The sequence below is a fragment of the Carassius gibelio genome, chromosome B13 (assembly GCF_023724105.1).
Source record: "Carassius gibelio isolate Cgi1373 ecotype wild population from Czech Republic chromosome B13, carGib1.2-hapl.c, whole genome shotgun sequence".
Taxonomy (NCBI): domain Eukaryota; kingdom Metazoa; phylum Chordata; class Actinopteri; order Cypriniformes; family Cyprinidae; genus Carassius; species Carassius gibelio.
In genome coordinates, this window is record NC_068408.1 from 26,827,800 (window position 1) to 26,841,790 (window position 13,991).

The following is a 13,991-nucleotide window of genomic DNA, read 5'->3' on the forward strand; positions in this document are numbered from 1 at the left end:
GGGAAGTCTCGGGAGACGAGAGCATAAGACACATAGGGTAAGGACTCCATACAGACAACAGAGAAGGACAGCAATATATAGGGAGACTAATGAGAAAGGATCGTCAGCACCTGTGCGATTTAATTGGAGTGCAATTACTGTGAAGACAGGACCAGACTAGAGGAATTAAAAGTGCCTATGGTGAAGTGCCTAAGGAGAAGTGAGCTCACTAGGGAACACCCAGGAAAACAGAGACTGACAGCGTGACAGTAGCAATCTCAATTAATCATTTTATATTCAATTCATTTTATAATCAATTTATATATATATATATATATATATATATATATATATATATATATATATATATATATATATATAGGTAAATTATCCTAAAGATAGCAGGTATGAACATCAACAATGCTTAACAGAAATATTCAATTAGATATATTTGCATTATGTATTCACTGGTCATGAATTTGCATTTTTCACATTTAAAATGTAAAAACAATTCTGGGCAATCAGTAACAAAATTGGGCAATTTTCTGACCAATTACTGAGTTTGGTGGAGGACTCACAGAACCCCTTACTAAAGGCCACTCACTTGGGGAACCATGAAATTGCTAATCAGGAACAAGAGAAATAAGACTTTGTCAAGCTTGCACAATAGGAGCAAGGAAAGCTTTGTCTCTTAATATTGATTTAATTTGAATGACCTCATATTAATTAAAATGCCACATGGAATATCAAAAATGTAATTAAAATTTGTAAAAATAAATAAATAAATAAAATAAACACTTTTCTTTACAAATACACAAATTTTAGCAGAAATTTTAGATGCTCAGACAAGGTGCACAATCAGAGCTAATTTTGTCACAGATGAATAGTTTTAGCTTTCAGTGTCAAATAGTATCTACTCATGCTTATGTAACTCAAAGATGGGACATCGTTTTGATGCAGTGCAATCTTTTTTGTGACTTTATTGTCTCAGAATAAACATATGTGTTGTGCATAAATGTGAAAGTGGTCCCATACCTGCCTGTTCATTGATTGTTCAGTGCATGAGGAGTCTTTCTGCTAATGATCCCATCTCACTCACATTCTCACTGCACAGACAGCTCCAGATCATTACTGCTGCTTCAGATATTATGCAGGTAAATCATGCATGTGTCCTCACATTACAACAACAGTAGGAACTGCGACTGTAAATCACTCTGTAATCTAGAACATATCCTCACACACCTGCAATTTACAGCAGAGAGAGAATCATCTGCGCTGTTTGAGCTCCTCTGTCTTTGTTTATGGAGAGTCAAAAATAATGCTATTTGCAGGAATTCTGTTTGATAATCCATCAGCATGAGAACTAAAAAAAAAGCATGCATATTTAATTAATCATATTAATAAAATAATTAATAATTAAATAATACTATTTCATTAAAGGAATAGTTCTGCAAGTCAGGGTAGTTTACTTCATCTCTGCATCTGATACACTGGCTGAAAAAACACCAGTTTATTAATAAACTATTACAATATCTGCTTGCTATTTTTCCCCATCACATAGTCATTGCTTTAGCTGATCGTTTGCAGCAAGCTTTAGTTGAGCGTGCATTGGCTATATATTAAAGCCTCATTATGGTTTAGTTCCCCACTCCCAGTAAATTCCTAATTAAGTTAATATACATGTGCAATTAAGTCCCTGTTTAGCTGACTACTAGAATCTTTAATCGGGGGCAGTACTAGACTAGTCACTAAATATAAACAATATTGCCATGCATGAACAAAGATTACAACTTCTTAATCACCCATATTTTATTCTTTTGATTTCTGGTTGATATTGACATGGCGCTGACAGTGGAAAGCCTGAGAAAGCTTACAAACAGCTGCAGGAGTCAGTCGTGATCTCCAGAAACTCTGACAGATCTGGATCTGAAGCAGAAGAGCACTGATCTTTCACTCTATCAGACTCATTCACCTGCTCACTCTGACCTTCTGAACATAACAACATATTGATCTGATGTTTCACTGAGCAGTCTCTGTCCCTCAGAGCCTAGTATCTTCACTTTTATATAATCTTTCCTCAGCAAGGACGCCCAATGTCAGATGTACAGCAAATATGCCAAACAGCATCTAAATAAAAACTTGTGAAAGCATTATCACTGTGTGTTACCTGGGAAACAATCAGGAATTTAACATTTCTCCTTCTTTCTTTGACTCTGAATGGTAGATCAAGTGAGAGGTGTCTGATCTCTGTGAACACACTGATGGCAGGTCTGTGTGCACCTTCACTATCTTTGGGTCTTGGGTCTCTCACAATTTTTTTTTTGTGAGACCTTTTTTTTTTTTTTTTTTTTTTGACCTGTCAGAATTTGAGGTCAGTCTGAGCTGAGTCATCTCATATCTAATAAAAATAATAATTATAATAATGAAAAAAAAAAAACATAACACTTTAGAATCGGGACCACTTATTCACTATTAACTACCACTTTTCTCTCAATACATTCCTGATTTGCTGCTTATTAATAGTTAGTAAGTTAGTTGTTAAGTTTAGGCATTGGGTAGGATTAGCAATGTAGAATAAGGTCATGTAGAATAAGGCATTAATATGTGATTAATTACTACTAATAAATGTCTAATATTCTAGTAATATGCATGATAATAAGCAATTGGTTAAGAGACTCTAATATAAAGTGTTAAAAAAAACAAAAACACTTCCGATTGTGATTGTAAAAACACTGAATGATTGTGCAAGCATGTCAAAGTTGTGGATATTACAGTGTTATTACCATGTTATCACTACACCCTATTTTATTAATTAAGATTCAAGAAATCCTTTTTTATTGACATTTGAAATTTATATGAACATGAGAATAAGTAACAGGATTTTACTCTTTGAACTTATATCTTATGACTGCTTGAAAAAAGTCACATTTATTAAACCAGCATTTTATATATATATAAATTACTGCCAAATATTATATAATAAAAATATATTTGTTTTATCTGCACAAACTCATAAACGTTCATGTGTCACATGTGCTGGAATGATGAAGGGGGTAGCTAAATAGTTCTTTTGATGATTCACAGGAGAAAGAGGGCTAAACACAAATCCAAATAAACTAACTTCAATAGTGGACAAAGGAATAATGGAGAGAACAGACTTTTAAACACTGGGAATGTAATCAGTGGGAAATAAAAATTTATTAACTAAACAAGAAAAGGAACATGACCAAATAAGGAAACTCAGAAAGAACCAGGCGGCAAGGAAGTTGACCGGAAGTCGGCCGCGTGCCGCCATTTTGTAGCAGAACTTCACTTGCGTTAGCATTCCCATTGACTCCCATTCATTTTGGCATCACTTTGACAGCGAATAATTTTACATCTGAGGCATTTAAAGACTCCGTTTATCCATTATTTATTTCTAAAGATACACAACAATGTATAAAGGGCTCCATTACCTTCTATGTTACATTATGGCCCCGTAGAAACAGTTTTTGTAAAAAACAGGCTAACGATTGCGTCATAACCACTCGACTCTCTGTCGCATTACCGTACAGACAGGAGGAGAAGCTCGCAGGGAATTAACTTAATATGCCGTACTGGCGTTACATTTTAAAATACTATACAAAATAATAAATCAGAATACTTACTCTTGCTCACTCACGCCAAAGAACTCCCCGCTCAAGCTCGCCATCTCTGCAAGATTAACGATGGCAGTTTGCACGCACAGCCACTTAGAAGATTTACATCTGTCAGACAGGTTACTGACGTCATCAAGCTTCGTTTGAGTCTGCACGTCAGAAACGGAAGTGCTAAAAAACGCTAAAGATGGGCTTCACTTGTCTCAATTGAGTTCCAATGGGGTCGATGTGTCCATTTCTTTAACTGTCTATGGAAAGAACAGAAATCCATAAATGTGACATCATGGTACAAACGAGAACGAATGTTTCACGCTGCAGTGATTCATCAGTAGGTGGCAGTAAAAACAGGGTGAGAAAAAATTCTCTACTTGTCTGTCTGTAGTATTTTATTTTATTTAATTGCATATTCATGTTTACCATCAAAATTCAGTGCTAAAAGTATTTGTGAGATATGGGAAATACAGTACAAAAGTGTTTTTGAGATTACTCTAACCAAAAAAAAAAAAAGAAGAAGAAGCTAGAAGTGGCGTGCAGGGTGGTGGATGGTGATAGTAGTAACAATGTACTTTTTTTCTTTCTTTGTTTGTTTCATATAATGCAAAAAAAAACAAAACAAAAAAAAAACAGAGATACTTACAGAAATATATAAAAATGAAACAAATGATTATTTGGTCCTAACCCATTTCTTGTTCTAGTACTAAACATGTTTTTCTAAATGTTCTATGTAGCTCTTCCAGGTCAAACTTAATGGAGCTAAAGAAGATCCAATCATTCCTTATTCTTGAAAATCTGGAAAGCTGAGTATAATCATGCACTTATTCTGTTAATCCACCCCACAGTTAACATGGTCAAACAGCACCTTATGTCTTTTCTAACAGCACAGCCGTCATTCAGCGTTGCGTGACTCTTCTGGGTTTGGTACCTGGAGCATATCATCTCCAGAAGACTGCAGAAGACACCTGTTCCACTGAATCTGTGGCGGCAGACGTGACTGACGATTTGTCATGTGACACAACATTGGCTGAGGTAGATTAAATTAAATCCATCCGTCTCGCTTCCCTCTCTCAGGAAACTAAATTGTCCTGCCACTGTTCCAGAGCTATTTATATGTTTGCGCACCAGGTCATGAATCGAATGACAGATGAGTCACTCGCATTGCTAAGTCAGTGATTTGCTCCATGTTTAGGACCACTGATTTACGCTTCCATCACATTCTGTGTTATTTGGGGGTGAGGACACTCTCACATCTCTAAAATATATCACCACTGGCTGGACTGAATAAACAACATTAAAGTTCAGCTCAATGTTAGTTATTTATGTCCGTGGCCATTTCTATCACACTTCTTAAAAACCTATTTCCTTATTTTCTTATAAATTCAGCACCATTATTCTAACTAATTTTGAATTGATGTAGCGAAAAAGAATACTGTGGTTCATTTGAATAAGTAGTATTAGGTTGTGTGTCCACCAAAGTATTTTTTCCTCGTCCCTGAGAGTTGAAAATCATCAGCATCAGTGTCACTGTTTACCCAGCCACCCAATCACAGCCACCCAGTCACAGCCACCCAATCCATGCCATGCTTCTGAATGACAGATCCTAATGACGTCATGTAGATGGAGAAGAGAAGTGGTCCAAGTACTGAGCCTTGAGGAACCCCAGTGGCAAGGTGTTGTGACTTAGAAACATAACCCCTCCAAGGCACATTGAAGGATCTGTCAGAGAGGTAGGACTTGACCCACAGGAGTGCGGTTCTAGAGATGCCCATCTTTCTGAGGGTGGACAGGAGAATCTGGTGATTAACAGTGTCAAAAGCAGCAGACAGGTCCAGTAAGATGAGTACTGAGGATTTTGAAGCTGCTCTTGCTAGTCGCAGGGCTTCAGTAACCGAGAGCAGAGCAGTCTCAGTTGAGTGGCCACTTTTGAAGCCAGATTGGTTGCTGTCCAGGAGGTTGTTCTGTACAAGGAACATAGAAAGCTGGTTGAACACAGCTCGCTCAAATGTCTTTGCAATGAATGGAAGAAGGGATACTGGTCTGTAGTTTTCAAGAAGTGCTGGATTTAGAGATGGTTTCTTGAGCAGTGGGCTTACCCGAGCCTGCTTGAATGCTGAGGGAAAGGAGAGAGGAGTTGATAATGTGAGTAAGCGAAGGTATGACTGAAGAAGAGATGGCTTGAAGGAGGTGAGTGGAGGTGAGAATATAGGCGAGATGGAGAGAGTGAGCATAGGTTCCCTCAAAAGGTGACCTGCGTTGGAGGGTGAGCAGCTTCAGGAGTAAGTGCTAGGTTAGTAGTAATGAGGAAGTGGTCTGAGGTGTGCAGTGGAGCAACTGAAGAGGTGTCCACAGAGCAACAGCGCAATCACATCCTCGATGGAGGAGGAGGTGGCGTCGGATTAAGAAGAGAAAAGAAAGTCTTGAAGAGTGTCAGAGTGTCACAACAGCTGTTAATTTTGTTGTGGTAGTTGGATGATTTGGCCGTGAAGACATTTGCAGAGAAGGATGAGAGGAGAGACGGATACACACTGAGGTCGGTAGAGTTTCTTGATTTCTGCCATTTCCTCTCTGCAGCCCTGAGTTTAGAGTGATGTTCACGGAGAACCTCGGACAGCCAGGGGGCAGATGGAGCAGTGCGTGCTGGTCTAGACAACAGTCACAGCCACCCAGTCACAGCCACCCAATCACAGCCATCCAATCACAGCCATCCAATCACAGCCACCCAGTCACAGCCACCCAATCACAGCCACCCAATCACATCCACCCAGTCACAGCCACCCAATCACATTCGAATGACATCCACCCAATCACAGCCACCCAGTAACAGCCACCCAATCACATTCACCCAGTCACAGCCACCCAATAACATCCACCCAATCACACCCACCCAATCACATCCACCCAGTCACAGCCACCTTATCACAGCCACCCAATCACAGCCACCCAGTCACAGCCATCCAATCACAGCCACCCAATCACATCCACCCAGTCACAGCCACCCAATCACATTCGAATGACATCCACCCAATCACAGCCACCCAGTAACAGCCACCCAATCACATTCACCCAGTCACATCCACCCAGTCACAGCCACCTTATCACAGCCACCCAATCACAGCCACCCATTCACAGCCAGCCATTCACAGCCACCCAGTCACAGCCATCCAATCACAGCCAACCGATCACAACCACCCAATCACAGCCATCCAATCACAGCAATCTGTGTTAATATAAAATATTTATTTCATATTAAGTATGCTACAAATACATTTACATATTTATGTACTTAATAAAAAAATACCCTGCAATTGTACATTTAGTACACTAAACTGGTATACTTCAAGTCCATCTGCAGCAACTAATTTTCTACTTAATGCACATTAATTGTGTGGAAGTAGTGCTGAAGTCCAACTAAAGATATGCTGAAGTGGATTTATTGCAGTTTATTTCAGGTACACATTTAAAAAGTGATATTATTCAAAGATGATACAATCATCATCAATAGTGACATTAAAATACAATTTTATTTTTAACTGTGAACAAGTAGTGATCCAAATAAAGCTGAATTACACTTTGTTTTATAATAGTAGGTCTCAATTGATATTTCAGTAAACATGTTAATATGGTATATTTGAACTACTTAACATAAAATAAATTGTATTTTATCCTTTTTTTTCTAGATGCTGTCTCCAAAGTTCTCTCAAGCACACACAGCAAGGTGCTTTCATTTGAGCACATCCCACTTTAGAAGTCTAGAAATGTTCTGCTGCACACATGGCCTTAAAATTGAAATAAACACAAATACCTTTAGTGTTTTCTTGTTGTTGTTTTTTACTTGTTTACTTGTTTTTCAAGCTTTAATGTTTTAATTGTGTTGGCCTTCAATTACAAAGTATATTTCAGTTAATAAGTTTGATAAACTAATTTAAATAAATATAGTTTTATACAAGAAAGAAAGAAAGAAAGAAAGAAAAGGAAAAATTCCAAGAAAACAGCCCCCCTTGTTTTTCTTGGCATAGCTCTGTGTGTGAATTTAGGATAATTGATGAAAAGGAAACAGGAACGGTGAGTAATTAATAATCAGACTAATTCCCAGCATGCACTTGTTTTCTTTAGCACTTGTGGCTCTAAAGAATGAACTGCTGATGGACAAAGAGGGACGTGTGTGATTCAGAGTCAGCTGGAGTTTCACAGGAAACAATATTTTAGGGAAAAAAAGTTATACTAATCAAAGAACATTGTTTTGAAAAACAAGGCAATCAGAATAAAGCTTTTTAAAACGACCAAGATTATAAAAAAGGTAGATTGGGGAGAAAGGGAGATAGATCCTAGACACATTGTTGCCTTTGGCCCCTTTAATTGTTTCAGTAATTCCTTCATTTAGGTTTTGAGTTTGCGTCAGAGCAGTGCTGCAGCACGGCTGGATCGACTCAAAGGCGAAGCTTCCTTCCAGCTCCATCTGTGTTGAACATGGTGAAAATGACTCCTTTAAAAGTAGATGATTTGTGAGCACAGGGACAGGCTCACTCCGTCAAGATCAAGATGACATCTGAAATTATGCTCCAGGAAAATAATCTCATGCAGCAGTCAGATTAAAACAGGACAAAACAGGACTGTAATATCCTGTTAGGTGCACGATAAGATGCTTGCCAAAATTACAGCACCTTCATATAAAAGCACCCAAGGCTCCACTCACATGCTGCAGAACCATTTCAGTAAATCCAGTTTATCATGTGTACAGTGATGCAGTCACAAATAAAGTCTATGGGCCAAGGCATTTCAGAAACACTGCTAAAATATATGTTAATCAACTGAAGTAAAAAAAAAAAAAAAAGGATTTTATAAGTTGTGGGTAAAACAGAAAAAATCAAAAAAAGATTATTGGGCTGGGTATTACAAGAAAATACTATTTCAGTATTTATACTTCTAAATTAATCCATTGTGTTACTTGCTGCTTTTTGTCAATTGTACTAGCAATATAGAATTTTTATTTTTATGTTAGGGCTGAGCAATATTGCCTAAAAAATCACATCTCTGTATTTTTTGGCTAAATTGCAATATACAGTGTCTTGGGATTTTGAATGAAACAAAAATGTATTTATTTTATGTTATTTTTTTATTATTATTATTATTATTTTATTTTTTTTTATGTTATTTTACATCATGCCCAATGTTGTCCAGTGAAACAATGTTTATATTAAAGGCATATAGTGAATGTAACCGGGTTATATAATCTTGGTAGTCCCGCGGACGTATAGGAAAATGAGAGGAGATCGCTCTTTTGCAGCCGCTGCTCCCAAGCTGTGGAACAGTTTACCTCCTTATATCAGAGAATGCTCCTCTCTTACACAGTTTAAACGACAACCGAAAGCTTACTTTTTCACTTTGGCATTTGATCATTCATGAGTGCTGTGCTAGTGGTTTAATAGGTAATTATTAATGCCGCTTGGATTATAAGGTTGTCTATGGCAATGTTTAGAAGTTGGATGTGTTTTTATGATTGTTAGCTTATTCTATGTACAGCACTGTGGTCACCTTCTGTTGTATTATTGTGTGCTTTACAAATACATTGAACATTGAACATTATGCTGTATATGTTCAGAAAGAAACAATTTTAAAAATCATATTAAAATCTAACCTTGTAACATTGTAATGTAAACATAAAGTAATGCTACAAAAATTATTTTTAAATTGTTTTGTTATTCATCATAAAAATCACATATATACGTACAGAATTCAAGGAACATTTATTTATATGGCACTTTACAATGCAGATTGTTTCAAAGCAGCTTCACTGTAGCTAATAAACAGGAATATAGTTTAAAATAAGTTTAGTTTTCTTTTGTTTAGGTTTCTCAGGTATGAAACAAATATCAGCTGCAAAGCAGCTCAAATAAGGCAACAGAGCGTTTATTCAACTCAGTTTAGTTCAGTGTTGATCCAGTTTAATTCAGTAGCATGGTCAATGTTTCATCAATTATGAAATCAGAAGACAGCAGTGTCATTATTCACTTCAATTCTGTTCAGTTCAATAAGGTCAGTGTTACAAGATTCATCAATTTTGAAACATTTGCCCGTATTACTGCAAACAAGACTGTGAACTAATGCTCAGGTTAATGAGACCAATCAAATACAACTCAGAAATCTGACCTGTGGTTTGGGTCAGAGCCAGTGATGATCATCTTCACTGCAGCACTACAAATCACCAGAGCACACCTGTGTGTGTGTGCGTGTGTGTGTGTGTGTGTGTGTGTGTGTGTGTGTGTGCGTGTGTGTGTGTGTTTGTAAGGGGCTGATGTTCTTTTCCACCTCCACATTACATTAGCAGAAACGGTAATGGTACCTCACTGTTCTCTGTCTGCTCGCGGTACTCACGCTATCACAGAGGCAACACCTGAGCAGCACAAGAACACACTCCATTAGAAAAGCAAACAGGGTCTTTACAGACAACCCAAGGTGCAAAGCTTAAGTAGGTTTCCACTTTTCCCCAGCGCTGTACACAGACTCTGATGTTTGTTCAGTCGCCACTGATAAGCCTGTTTGTGAAACAATGGACAAAATGAACTGAACCAGAAATGGAAAGCATGCTAAACTTATTACACAATAATATTTACAAGCACATTTGCAGCACCGATCATGTAAACACCATTTCCAAGATGCTCTGGATGATTGTCAATTTATGCTGGATAACATGATCATCGGGTTTTGAGCAAACCTGTGGAGTCCATGCCGGCTTGACATTCAGGCCTGCAGCTCTGTGAAGAAGCAACAGTGACACTGAGGCTTGCTGACAGCACAAGCTCTTAGCAGAGAGGTGTGAGGCAGTAAAACAAGCCCTGTCAGATTAAAACATCTCTACGTGGAGCGATGATGTCCCTGTTCGACCCCAGTCATGTTCATGTAGCATACATGTGCTACTATGCAGAGTTTAGCAAATGTAGAAGGTCGTTCATATATGCAGATTCATGCTTTGCATGATTTATATACTATATATGAAAGAAATTTTTAGTTGCATGTTCTTCATGTCCTTGTGCCATTCTTTTCTTTTATGTAGGCTTTTAGTTTGTGGACTGTTCAGCTGCTGTTATATGTTGCTTTTGTGTCCAGTTTAGCTCCTTATGTTCTTTTATATTTATAGCCCTTGGTTTCTTCAGTCCTTGGTTTCTTTCTACATTTAAATGGACTGCCTCATGTTTGCTTTCCTCTTGTCTCTAAGATTCCTCATGCTGTGGTTGTGTTTGAAGTTTGAAATCTTGTGTTATGCTTTATTACTCTTTTAGCATTAATTAGTGTGTAATGTTGCTGTTTGAGCATAAATACTAATAATAAAAAAAAAAGATCTACAAGGTTACAAAGCTCCAAGTCCACTTCGGAGGAAGGTCCTCGATTTATCAGAAAACACTTTTTCAAGAACTACAACAAATGACTTGTTTGGACTACAGTATATTTATTATGGATATTGTGAGGTCACAATGCCACGTGAAAAAAAAAGGGGGGATGGGGCTAATTAAGATGTGTTAGGAAGGTTACTTTGGAAATGTAATAGGTTACAGATTACAAGTAACCAAATTTAAAATGTAATAGTAGTGTAACTTTTTAAATTACTTTAATAAAGTAATGTAACTAATTACTTTTGAGCACTTTTTGATTACTTTTCTAAATTCCTAATGAATGTTTATTTTCAACTGTTAATCATTTTCAAACATTCACACATTGCAGGTTTAACCTTAAAGTAGTGCTCAACACTGTCCGACTTTCACAATCCTTGATCAACTGAATTCCGATGATCACATCTGAACACATCCACCACACAATCACACTTTAGTACTGCCTTTTACTTAGAGATTGATCTGAAGTTCAAAGCAGATTTAAAATCAAAAGAAATAGTTTATAGATACTGTTTTTTAAACCAAATCTTTGCATAACTACAGGAAACACTGCATCTAACAATGGTTTGGGGAAAAAACTGTTAATAAAAACATAAAAGCATATACATCAACTCAAATATGGTTATCTAATAAGCATGTGTCCTATTTTGTGTACTAAACTCCTGAAACATTGGTGTTTTTTGTATACGATATTATGATAGTTTCTCAGAATAAGTAAAATGCTCATGAAGTGACTCACAGCAGTTCTAGAGATTAGGTTTGTATTCAGGTGCTCATATATTAAGGCGGCAGAGGCTGAAAATACTGCAAGCTTCATTAGGCCTATGTGTAGTAAATGAAACCACACGTCTGTGCCATTCATTTCCACGAGGGGCGGACTGAAAAAAAAAAAAAAGATTAGGCTGGGAAATCTCACACTCATACACCCACAAGACACATGGACAATCCTATTTTGTGTGTAGACCTGACATAATAAAGATTTAACTCCTTAGGTTGGGGACATGCTAAATAATTAAGTTCTCTCTCCTGAACTGCACCTTCACTTCCATTATCCACCTCTCTCATTACTTTATTTGACTTTTACCATGTTTTGTAAGTGCATTTTTTTTTTTTTTGGCAAATCAATTAACACTTGTATTTATTTTTACTACAAATTCCATGGTTAAACCACGGTTAGAGCAATACCATAGGCTACATTAATTTTCCTAAGGGTTGTGTTTTTGTCTGCACTAGCTCCCCCTAAACCAATGATAAAATATGATTATTTGTCTTCTAAATTACTACTGTAACATGACAAAAGATAATAATGATGTCATTTATACAGTATTTTGAGTGATTGTGTGCAATGTGCTGCTGCTGCTTGACTAAGTAAACAAATACAAAACTACATTAGCATCTTCAATACCATATAACATCAATACCGACCTGCACTTGAAACCCTGAACAGAAGTAGAGACATTTCCAGAACAAGCTCTAAGCAGTTGGCCTTTCACAATATATTGAACTAGCTAACTAATCAGAGAATATTTCATATTTCGGAAGGAGAGGCTTCATCGAAACTGGAACTAAACAGGGGTGTTTGAGATAGACTAGAAAGAAAGGTACTGCAATCATGTAAACTATGTAAACTATGCCAAAAGTAACTGCATTTTTAGAACAGTCAATCATGAAAACCCATTCCAGTACACCCCAAAACAAATTCAGGACTTTGTAAAAGGAACCCTTTAATAAACTTCTGCTTCACTCTAGAAAAACATTGCAGACATAACTAACCCTAACTTAAAAAAAAAAACTTTAGTTCATCGTCTACTGAGTGTTCAAAGATGATGTCGCGTTTATCAATACTAATCTTTTTTTTAACAATATTCTTTATTTCAGATTTATATATAATTTCAAAGCCTTCTACATAATATGGGTAGTATTTTCCTCTTAAAACTAAAGGCAAACAGTAACGCAGATAGACAAATGTATTAAATAAGTTGCAACACTGTAAAAAATAAAAAACTTCTCCAACTCAATATTTTCTAGTGAATAGTCACATCTAAAAAATTTTAATTGGCCTAATTCAATTTATGTAATTTAATTCACACAAATAAAATTCGGCCAATTGAAACATTTAGGTGTGATCAGTCAATAGAAAATTTTGAGTTGGAGAGCTCTTTTTTTTACAGTGAATGAGATGCACATATACAGTACCTCAGCACATTATTCTCAATGGTGAGGATCAACAAACGTTAAAGCCACATGCTAACTGCTAACTGACAGTGACAACAGGAGCAACAGCATCAATTCTAAGTTAAACAAAACAACTTTTGCTATCAACATGTTCAGAGTCGTTTTGATCATTTCACACACACACAAAATAAATAAATAAATAAATAACTGACTTTGTCTGCTTAATTCTTTATACAGGCTACAACATGTCGGCACAAAATGTACAGCTCATATTATCCTCTCATGCAGTTATATAGCAGCGTTTTGACTGAACCACTTCTACCTATACTGCATGGGATGAGAACACTTTTATAATATTCTGAGTCATGAAAGAGCGCGCTTCAATAAGCCGACAGAAAGTATGTTATTGCGTTTACATGCCATGTGAAATCGGGGTATGAGGCAAAAATACTACCTATGTTGACGGGTATATGCTTACGCTGTTTATGAGTTTACTCCGATAAAAACAGGTTAAAGCGTCATGACCATGTGTGTTTCCGGCTCAATAAGCATAATTGGCTTAAGAATTTGAATTTGCATGTTAACGCGCTCATTTCTCATTCATAAATGCTTCTCAAGTTGCTTTGCTTTTTCAAATGCATGATATAAGCGACTCTTACAGTGTTTTAAGAGATGAAGCAGCATTTGTGAAACATGCAGTGCATGTATATATATATATATATATATATATATATATATATATATATATATATATATATATATATATATATATATATATATATATATATTTAATTAATAATTTAATTTTAAATGTACT

The 13,991-nt window shown here is 36.5% G+C and overlaps 1 long non-coding RNA gene across 1 annotated transcript; it reads left to right on the top strand.

The window, feature by feature from the left end:
• The first annotated feature begins 2,356 nt into the window (after positions 1-2,356).
• LOC127969704 (uncharacterized) lies at positions 2,357-7,426 on the top strand. Its single transcript, XR_008156334.1, has 2 exons — positions 2,357-4,643; positions 7,292-7,426. It is a non-coding gene; the product is annotated as an uncharacterized LOC127969704 (long non-coding RNA).
• Positions 7,427-13,991: the final 6,565 nt, after the last annotated feature.